The sequence below is a fragment of the Dendrobates tinctorius genome, unplaced genomic scaffold (assembly GCF_039654945.1).
Source record: "Dendrobates tinctorius isolate UK_male_01 unplaced genomic scaffold, ASM3965494v1 ptg000028l, whole genome shotgun sequence".
Lineage (NCBI taxonomy): Eukaryota > Metazoa > Chordata > Amphibia > Anura > Dendrobatidae > Dendrobates > Dendrobates tinctorius.
This window is the reverse complement of record NW_027361696.1, coordinates 47824278-47832877: the sequence shown is the minus strand read 5'-3', so window position 1 is coordinate 47832877 and position 8600 is coordinate 47824278.

The window sequence follows — 8600 nt, the reverse complement described above, 5'->3', positions numbered from 1 at the left end:
ATTTTTCCATGAAATGTGCCAAAAAATGAGAAAAAAAATTCTAAGTTGGGTGAAATCATGAAAAATGCATTACTGCCATTATCTAATTGTTTATCTTTTTTGGGGGTGGGTATTGGTTTTATAGAGAAAAAAAAGTACCTTGGGTCTGTACAATTAATGCCTTTACAAAACACCTAATTTTTCATATTTTACTGGTTTCAAAAAATGTTAAAAAAAATTTTGTTTGTATCCCCATTTTCTGAGACCCATAATTTTTTTTTGGCAATTAAACTTGGTGAGGGCTTGTTTTTTATGTATCAGTTTTTATGATGTAAGAGATGGGGGTGCAATGACCAAAAAAAAACAATTCTGCAAATTTCAAATTTTTTTCTTCATGGAGTGTACTGGATGAGTTGAATAATTTTATACGTGTTTAAAGAATAAAATAGTGGCGCATGCAACCTGCCTGAGAAACCACAGCATAAACCGGGGTCTATACCAACAAGACCCAATGAATACAATCAAACTGAATATATAAATTGTTTTGCGTTGATTTTCAGGCTTAAATAAATGAATAAATTGCTAATTTCCAGGTTATCCTATAAAATAGTAAAACTAATGTATAGTCTTAAAGCATTACTCTAGTCAATGAAAAGATCCATTACCTTAATGTAACATTGTGCGGTGAAAGTCCTGTAGAATTGCACTGATTTCCACGCTTGAATAAATAAATTTATTATACACTGATTTCTAGGTTATGCTACAAAATGGTGATCTAATATATAATTGTAAAACGTTACTCTAGTCGATGTAAAGTTCCGGTACCTTAATTGTAACGCTATGCGGTGAAGGTCCTGCAGAACAGCTGCCGTCCTCAGATCCCACAGATAAACTCCAAGAAAGAACTGGTCCTGATTAAGGACATTGCTGTAGATTGTTGATCAGTATATAAGTAGCGTTGCAGACTTGTATATATATATATATGTCGCTTGTCGGAAAATTAGCAGGACCTATGAATTCTGTCTGACGTCTTCAGTCACGTGACTATGTGATGTGCACTCATTCACAACGGAGAATGACAAGAACCATTTCTTGCGCGTTTGGGAAAATTAGCGTTTTCCTTCATCTGGGATGGTTCTAGTGTCATGAAGTAGTCTTTTATAGCATCCATAATTTATTGAAAAGCAAACAATTCTATTTCATTATTAAGTTCCCTGGGTTTTAATGTATCAAGTTCAAAGATCCACTTGCTTTCAGCTTTGGACATTTTTTTAATATAGTCACCATTTCGCCAATGCTGTTTAACTATTTAAATTCCTGTTATGTCTATGTCATTCACTGAACCCCCATGTACTTTAGCAAAATGCTTTTAAGGGGATGATCATCAAATTTCTTGCTAATATTCCGCAAATGCTCATTAATTCTTACATATAGAGGTCTTTTTGTTCTCCCTACATATAATTTGTTGCACGGACATTTAGTGGAATATATCACACCCTTCGATGTGCATGTAATAAAGTCCGTAATTGGATAGTCATTGTCTCCTTTATTTATTACAGGTTTTTTTCTTTAATTTTAGGGTTTTACAGACCTTACATTTTTTGCAGGGAAAAAAACCTTTTAAATTTTCATTAAAAAGGCAGATGATTTCGATAGAGGTGGATCTTTAATAGATGGAGCAACAAGGAGACCCAGGTTATTTGCTTTCTTGAATATAAACCTGAGTTTATTGGGTATTTTTTCACCCACAATTTTGTCATCCCTCAAGATATGCCAATGTTTCTTAAAATGAACCTGTCACCCCCTCCAGGCGATTTTAAGTAAAAGAGCCACCTTGTGCAGCACTAATGCTGCATTCTGTCAAGGTGACTCTTTTATTTAGGGTACCTTCCACCGCAGAAATAGTCTTTTTTAAAATTGGTCAGACATACCTGATATTTGACAGGGGGGCAGGTCTTTCCCCATCTCACCGAGACACCTCACATCCGTCACTCATGTCTTCCTGCGTTGTTTGCTCCGCCTCTTCATTTTTCTTTTCAAATCCTGGTGCCAGCGCTGTAGTATGTATTCTGGGGCATGCACAGTGACTGCTGGCTGTCCTCTCTCATGACTTCCTGGACTTCCTATTGCGAGTCCAGAGATCCCGCCCCACAGTCACTTATGATTTATTCACACTGCAGGGCTGGGAATGATGGGCATGCGCAGTAGTTATCTGCGGCTCTCAGTGTGAATAAATCATAAGCAACTGTGGGGCAGGATCTCTGGCTGTGTGTCCACGCAGGCGAGATAGGGAGGCCTAGGAAGTCATGAGAGAGGACGGGCAGCGGTCACTGCGCATGCCCCAGAATACATACTACAGTGCAGGCGCCAGGATTTGAAAAGAAAAATGAAGAGGCAGAGCAAGCAACACAAGAAGGGAAAGACCTGCCCCCTGTCAAATATCAGGTATGTCTGACCAATTTTAAAAAAGATTATTTCTGCGGTGGAAGGTACCCTAAATAAAAGAGCCACCTTGACAGAATGCAGCATTAGTGCTGCACAAGGTGGCTCTTTTACTTAAAATCGCCTGGAGGGGGTGACAGGTTCCCTTTAACTATGTTTCTCAATATATTTGTATTGGCATTATATTGAGTAATAATGGGGATTTCAAAATTATCTCCCTCATTTTTCAAACTGATCTTATTTTTTGGTTCCATTAATTCCTTTCTAGGGATGATTTTTACTTCATCTTTAGCTTATTCTAATAGAGTGGGATTATAGCCCTTCTCCAAAAAATTTTTTGTTAATATTGTTGTTTCTTTTTCAAACATATTTATATCAGAACAATTTCTATGTGCCCTCAAAAATTGACTCTGCGGAACATTAACTAACCAGCTCGGAAGATGACAGCTTGTCATATTTATGTAGCTATTCACATCTGTGCTCTTAATATAGGTGCAGGTTTTGATCTCATTATTTTCAATATCGATTTTTAAATCCAAAAATTCACTGTTTCAGAACTCACTGTAGTGGTTAAATTTAGATAAAACTCGTTTTTATTAATGTCCAGTAAAAACTCAGATAGTGATTCTTGACCTCCTCACCAAATAAAAATGATGTCATCAATGAAACGCTGCCAGAGGACCAGACCCGCACGCAGCACGCCCTGTGGGTATACGTGGATGTCCTCCCACCTACCCACATACAGATTTGCGTAACTGGGTGCGAATCTGGTCCCCATAGCAGTGCCCCATTGCTGGGTGTAGTAGTGCACCATATTTGAACGAATTATGAGTTAAAATAAACATCATACAGTCATTTAAAAAATCAATTTGAGTGGTTTTAAATCTACCGGACTTATTTAAAAAATGTGTGACTGCCTGGCATCCTTTTTGTATGTTGGATTTGAGTATACAAGGATGTAATATCCATGGTTCCCAAAATATAGTGATCATGCCATTTGATTTCATTCAAGTATTGAAGGATGTGTTTAGTATCCTTCAAATAAGCAGGGAGATCTGGAACTAAATCCTGTAAAAAGCAGTCCACATATCTAGATAGATTAGAAGTTAAACAATTTATCCCCAATATAATGGGTCTGCAGGGGGGAATCTTTTTATCCTTATGGATTTTAGGCAGACAAAGACTATCCAATTACGGACTTTATCACATGCACATTGAAGGGTTTGATATATTCCATTAAATGTCCGTGCAACAAATTATATGTAGGGAGAACAAAAAGACCTCTATACAGTCATATGTAAAAGTTTGGGCACCCCTATTAATGTTAACCTTTTTTCTTTATAACAATTTTGGTTTTTGCAACAGGTATTTCAGTTTCATATATCTAATAACTGATGGACTCAGTTATATTTCTGGATTCAAATGAGGTTTATTGTACTAACAGAAAATGTGCAATCTGCAAATAAACAAAATTTGACCGGTGCAAAAGTATGGGCACCCTTATCATTTTCTTGATTTGAACACTCCTAACTACTTTTTACTGACTTCCTGAAGCACTAAATTGGTTTTGTAACCTCATTGAGCTTTGAACTTCATAGCCAGGTGTATCAAATCATGAGAAAAGGTATTTAAAGTGGCCACTTGCAAGTAGTTCTCCTATTTGATTCTCCTATGAAGAGTGGCATCATGGGATCCTCAAAACAACTCTCAAATGATCTGAAAACAAAGATTATTCAACATAGCTTTTCAGGGGAAGGATACAAAAAGTTGTCTCAGAGATTTAACCAGTCAGTTTCCACTGTGAGGAACATAGTAAGGAAATGGAAGAACACAGGTACAGTTCTTGTTAAGCCCAGAAGTGGCAGGCCAAGAAAAATATCAGAAAGGCAGAGAAGAAGAATGGTGAGAACAGTCAAGGACAATCCACAGACCACCTCCAAAGACCTGCAGCATCATCTTGCTGCAGATGGTGTCACTGTGCATCGGTCAACAATACAGCGCACTTTGCACAAGGAGAAGCTGTATGGGAGAGTGATGCGAAAGAAGCCGTTTCTGCAAGCACGCCACAAACAGAGTCGCCTGAGGTATGCAAAAGCACATTTGGACAAGCCAGTTACATTTTGGAAGAAGGTCCTGTGAACTGATGAAACAAAGATTGAGTTGTTTGGTCATACAAAAAGGCGTTATGCATGCGCTGTATTGTTGACCGATGCACAGTGACACCATCTGCAGCAAGATGATGCTGCAGGTCTTTGGAGGTGGTCTGTGGATTGTCCTTGACTGTTCTCACCATTCTTCTTCTCTGTCCTTCTGATATTTTTCTTGGCCTGCCACTTCTGGGCTTAACAAGAACTGTACCTGTGTTCTTCCATTTCCTTACTATGTTCCTCACAGTGGAAACTGACTGGTTAAATCTCTGAGACAACTTTTTGTATCCTTCCCCTGAAAAGCTATGTTGAATAATCTTTGTTTTCAGATCATTTGAGAGTTGTTTTGAGGAGCCCATGATGCCACTCTTCATAGGAGAATCAAATAGGAGAACTACTTGCAAGTGGCCACTTTAAATACCTTTTCTCATGATTTGATACACTTGGCTATGAAGTTCAAAGCTCAATGAGGTTACAAAACCAATTTAGTGCTTCAGGAAGTCAGTAAAAAGTAGTTAGGAGTGTTCAAATCAAGAAAATGATAAGGGTGCCCATACTTTTGCACCGGTCAAATTTTGTTTAAATGCAGATTGCACATTTTCTGTTAGTACAATAAACCTCATTTGAATCCAGAAATATAACTGAGTCCATCAGTTATTAGATATATGAAACTGAAATACCTGTTGCAAAAACCAAAATTGTTATAAAGAAAAAAGGTTAACATTAATAGGGGTGCCCAAACTTTTACATATGACTGTATGTAAGAATAAATGAGCATTTGCAGACTATTAGGAAGAAATTTGATGACCATCCCCTTTAAAAGCATTTTGCTAAAGTACACGGGGGTTCAGTAAATGACATAGACATAACAGGAATTCAAGCAGTTAAACAGGATTGGCGAAATGGTGACTATTAAAAAAATGTCCAAAGCTGAAAGCAAGTGGATTTTTGAACTTTATACATTAAAACCCAGGGAACTTAATAATGAAATAGAATTGTTTGCTTTTCGATAAGTTATGGATGCTATAAAAAGACTACTTCATGAGACTAGAACCATCCCAGATGAAGGAAAACGCTAATTTTCCCAAACGCGCAAGAAATGGTTCTTGTCATTCTCCGTTGTGAATGAGTGCACATCACATAGTCACGTGACTGAAGACGGCAGACAGAATTCATAGGTCCTGCAATCGGTACACGCTGACACGCGCTCCTCTTAAGTACCGCAGGACACCGTTTTTTCAGTGCTGTCAATGGCCGGGGCAGCTCTGCAACGCGACTTATATACCGATCAACAATCTACAGCAATCCCCTTAATCGGAACCAGTTCTTTCTTGGAGTTTATCGGTGGGATCTGAGGACGGCAGCTGTTCTGCAGGACCTTCACCGAACAGCGTTACAATTAAGGTAACGGAACTTTACATCGACTAGAGTAACGTTTTACGATTATGTATTAGATCACCATTTTACAGTATAACCTAGAAATCAATGTATAATAATTTATTTATTCAAGCGTGGAAATCAGCGCAATTATACAGGACTTTCACTGCACAGCGTTACATTATGGTAACGGATCTTTTCATTGACTAGAGTAATACTTTATGATTATACATTAGGTTTACTATTTTATAGGATAACCTGGAAATTAGCAATTTATTCATTTATTTAAGCCTGAAAATCAGCGCAAAACAATTTATTCAGTTTGAATAATTTTATATTTTGACAGATTTTCATTTTTTGCAACGAGAAAGGGTGGATTACACTTTTTTTTTCTTACTTTTAATTAACTATTTTTTTAAAAAAGTTAAGCTTGTAAGCGATCACTTCTATATATTGTATATTTTTTACATTTTTTTAGACGTCAGCCTGCAATAATTTGATCACTTGCACAATCTACAGCAATACATTAGTAAAGTAGTATATGGAGAACTTAATTGGGTGATAATCTTCCTGGAAATATCAATATATTGGTGAAGGTGAATTCACAGAAAAAAATGCCACAATTTCCAATACTTCTCACAAAATCAATATACTGCAGGATGCAGACAGGTCCCATTGATAAAGTTAAGTTAAATTATCAAAGTGGAATTTAATTTATCTTGAATTTCACAAAAATCCATATTCTTCGGAATGCATATTTTTTTAATTTGTTCCAAACTAGTTCAGAAATATGGTGATCTTAGACATCTTTATGCTATGCTGAGACTTCCAGCTAGGCCTATCTGTACGAAAAAGTCCCAGACTAGAGCGTGCATCATAGGGTCTTGGCACAGGTTGTGACATCTCGATGTGCACCACCACGTTAGGAAGCACACTCTGGGATAGGACTACTAGCTGAAATTAGGCCCAGGACCTCCCAGCACCACAACCTTACAACATGTGCTCTTGGACAGGATTTCCAGCTATGACTAGGCCTGGGATGTCAATGAAAATCTTGTCACCTTGCGGCATTGGTAAGGAACATACAGGGGATCAGGTAGCAGCTGAGGTGAGCGGCAAAGTATTAGTTGTTTTGTTTTCTATAGCCCATATTTTTTATGGCTTTAAGTCTCTCCGGGCACAAGAGGGTAATAAGGAACATTCTGTTTTTGAGGAAAATAAATTTGCTTCTAAATTAATTTCCTAGCAAAATCAGCTCCATTTTCCGAATTCGAAGCTCATCAGATCCATGCATCTCTTCTTAGTGACATAAGGTTTATGTATAATGTATATGGATAAGATTTGTATAAGGTACCAGTCACACATATACATGTGGTGAACCATGCTGGGTTACAATCTATTAAGGTAGTGTCACACTTAGCGATGCACCAGCGATCCCGACCAGCGATATGACGCGGTCAGGATCGCTGTTGCATCGCTAAGTGGTCACTAGTGAGCTGCCACACAGGCAGATCTCACCAGCGACATAGCAGGGGTCAGGGGTCGCTACTTTCCTGTCAGACAAGGCGATCCTGACGTCCTCCCGCCCGCGTCCACGCGTCTCTCGTCGGCGCCACAGGAAGCCCAGCAGGAAGCTGACGACGAGAAACGGCCCAGGATGTTCTCACGCGATCAGCGATAACCAGAGGGGAGCCGGTCAGAGGTAAGTATCAGACATAGCGATATCGCTAGCAATATCACTATAACGTCACAAAAACCAGTGACGTTATAGCGATATTGCTAGCGATATCGCTTAGTGTGACAGGCCCTTTAGTCAGGAGCATATTCAGGACTGCCCAGCAGGACATCAAAGAGGTGCTTCAGTAGGTCCCTGGCTGTCATTATAATCCAACACAATTAACTGCATCGAAGATTACCAATGGGCACCTTAACTTACACCTTCTGGTTCTAACCGATTAACTGCTGCTATAAAAGATTGACAGAGGCATCAGGTCTTTACCCCACTACTTACAATTTGATTCTGACAAGTGTTAAGAAAAATATGAGACCTTGTGCCAAATTGAAACAGAAATTTGTAGAAGCCATTAAGTTACAGGTCTTTGTAGGTCCACCTGTTGGACCTCACCGCTAGGTTTCTCAACTCTTTAGAGGACATAAATAAGACTAGTTTTTGTTAGGGTTAGAGTTGAGCGAAACGGGTCGAAAAAAATTAAAAGTTGCCGACTTTCGCCAAAGTCGGGTTTCATGAAACAAAACCCGACCTTAGCACGAGGTCGGCCACGAGGTTGGCGACTTTAGCGCCAAAGTCGTGTTTCAAAAGATGATTTAGCGCCCTTTTTAAGCCAATCAGGAAGAACAGACACTGTGGGCAACGTGATGACATAGGCAGCGGTCACCACCATCTTGGAGAAGGGCATGCAAGTGAGTGGCTTGCTTTGTGTGGCGTCACAGGGGGTATAAAAGGGCGGGGACGCCAACCGCCATGTTACTCATGCTGATCTCAGAATAGGGAGAGCTGATGCAGCTGCTGATTCTGTAGGGAGAGCGTTAGGAAGGCAAAAAGAAAAAAAAAAACTGCTTCTGCTGCTAACGCTTTTCACTGTAGTTACTGTGCAGTGAAAGGTGAAGATTTTTGCTTTTGTGCAGCAGCGCTGG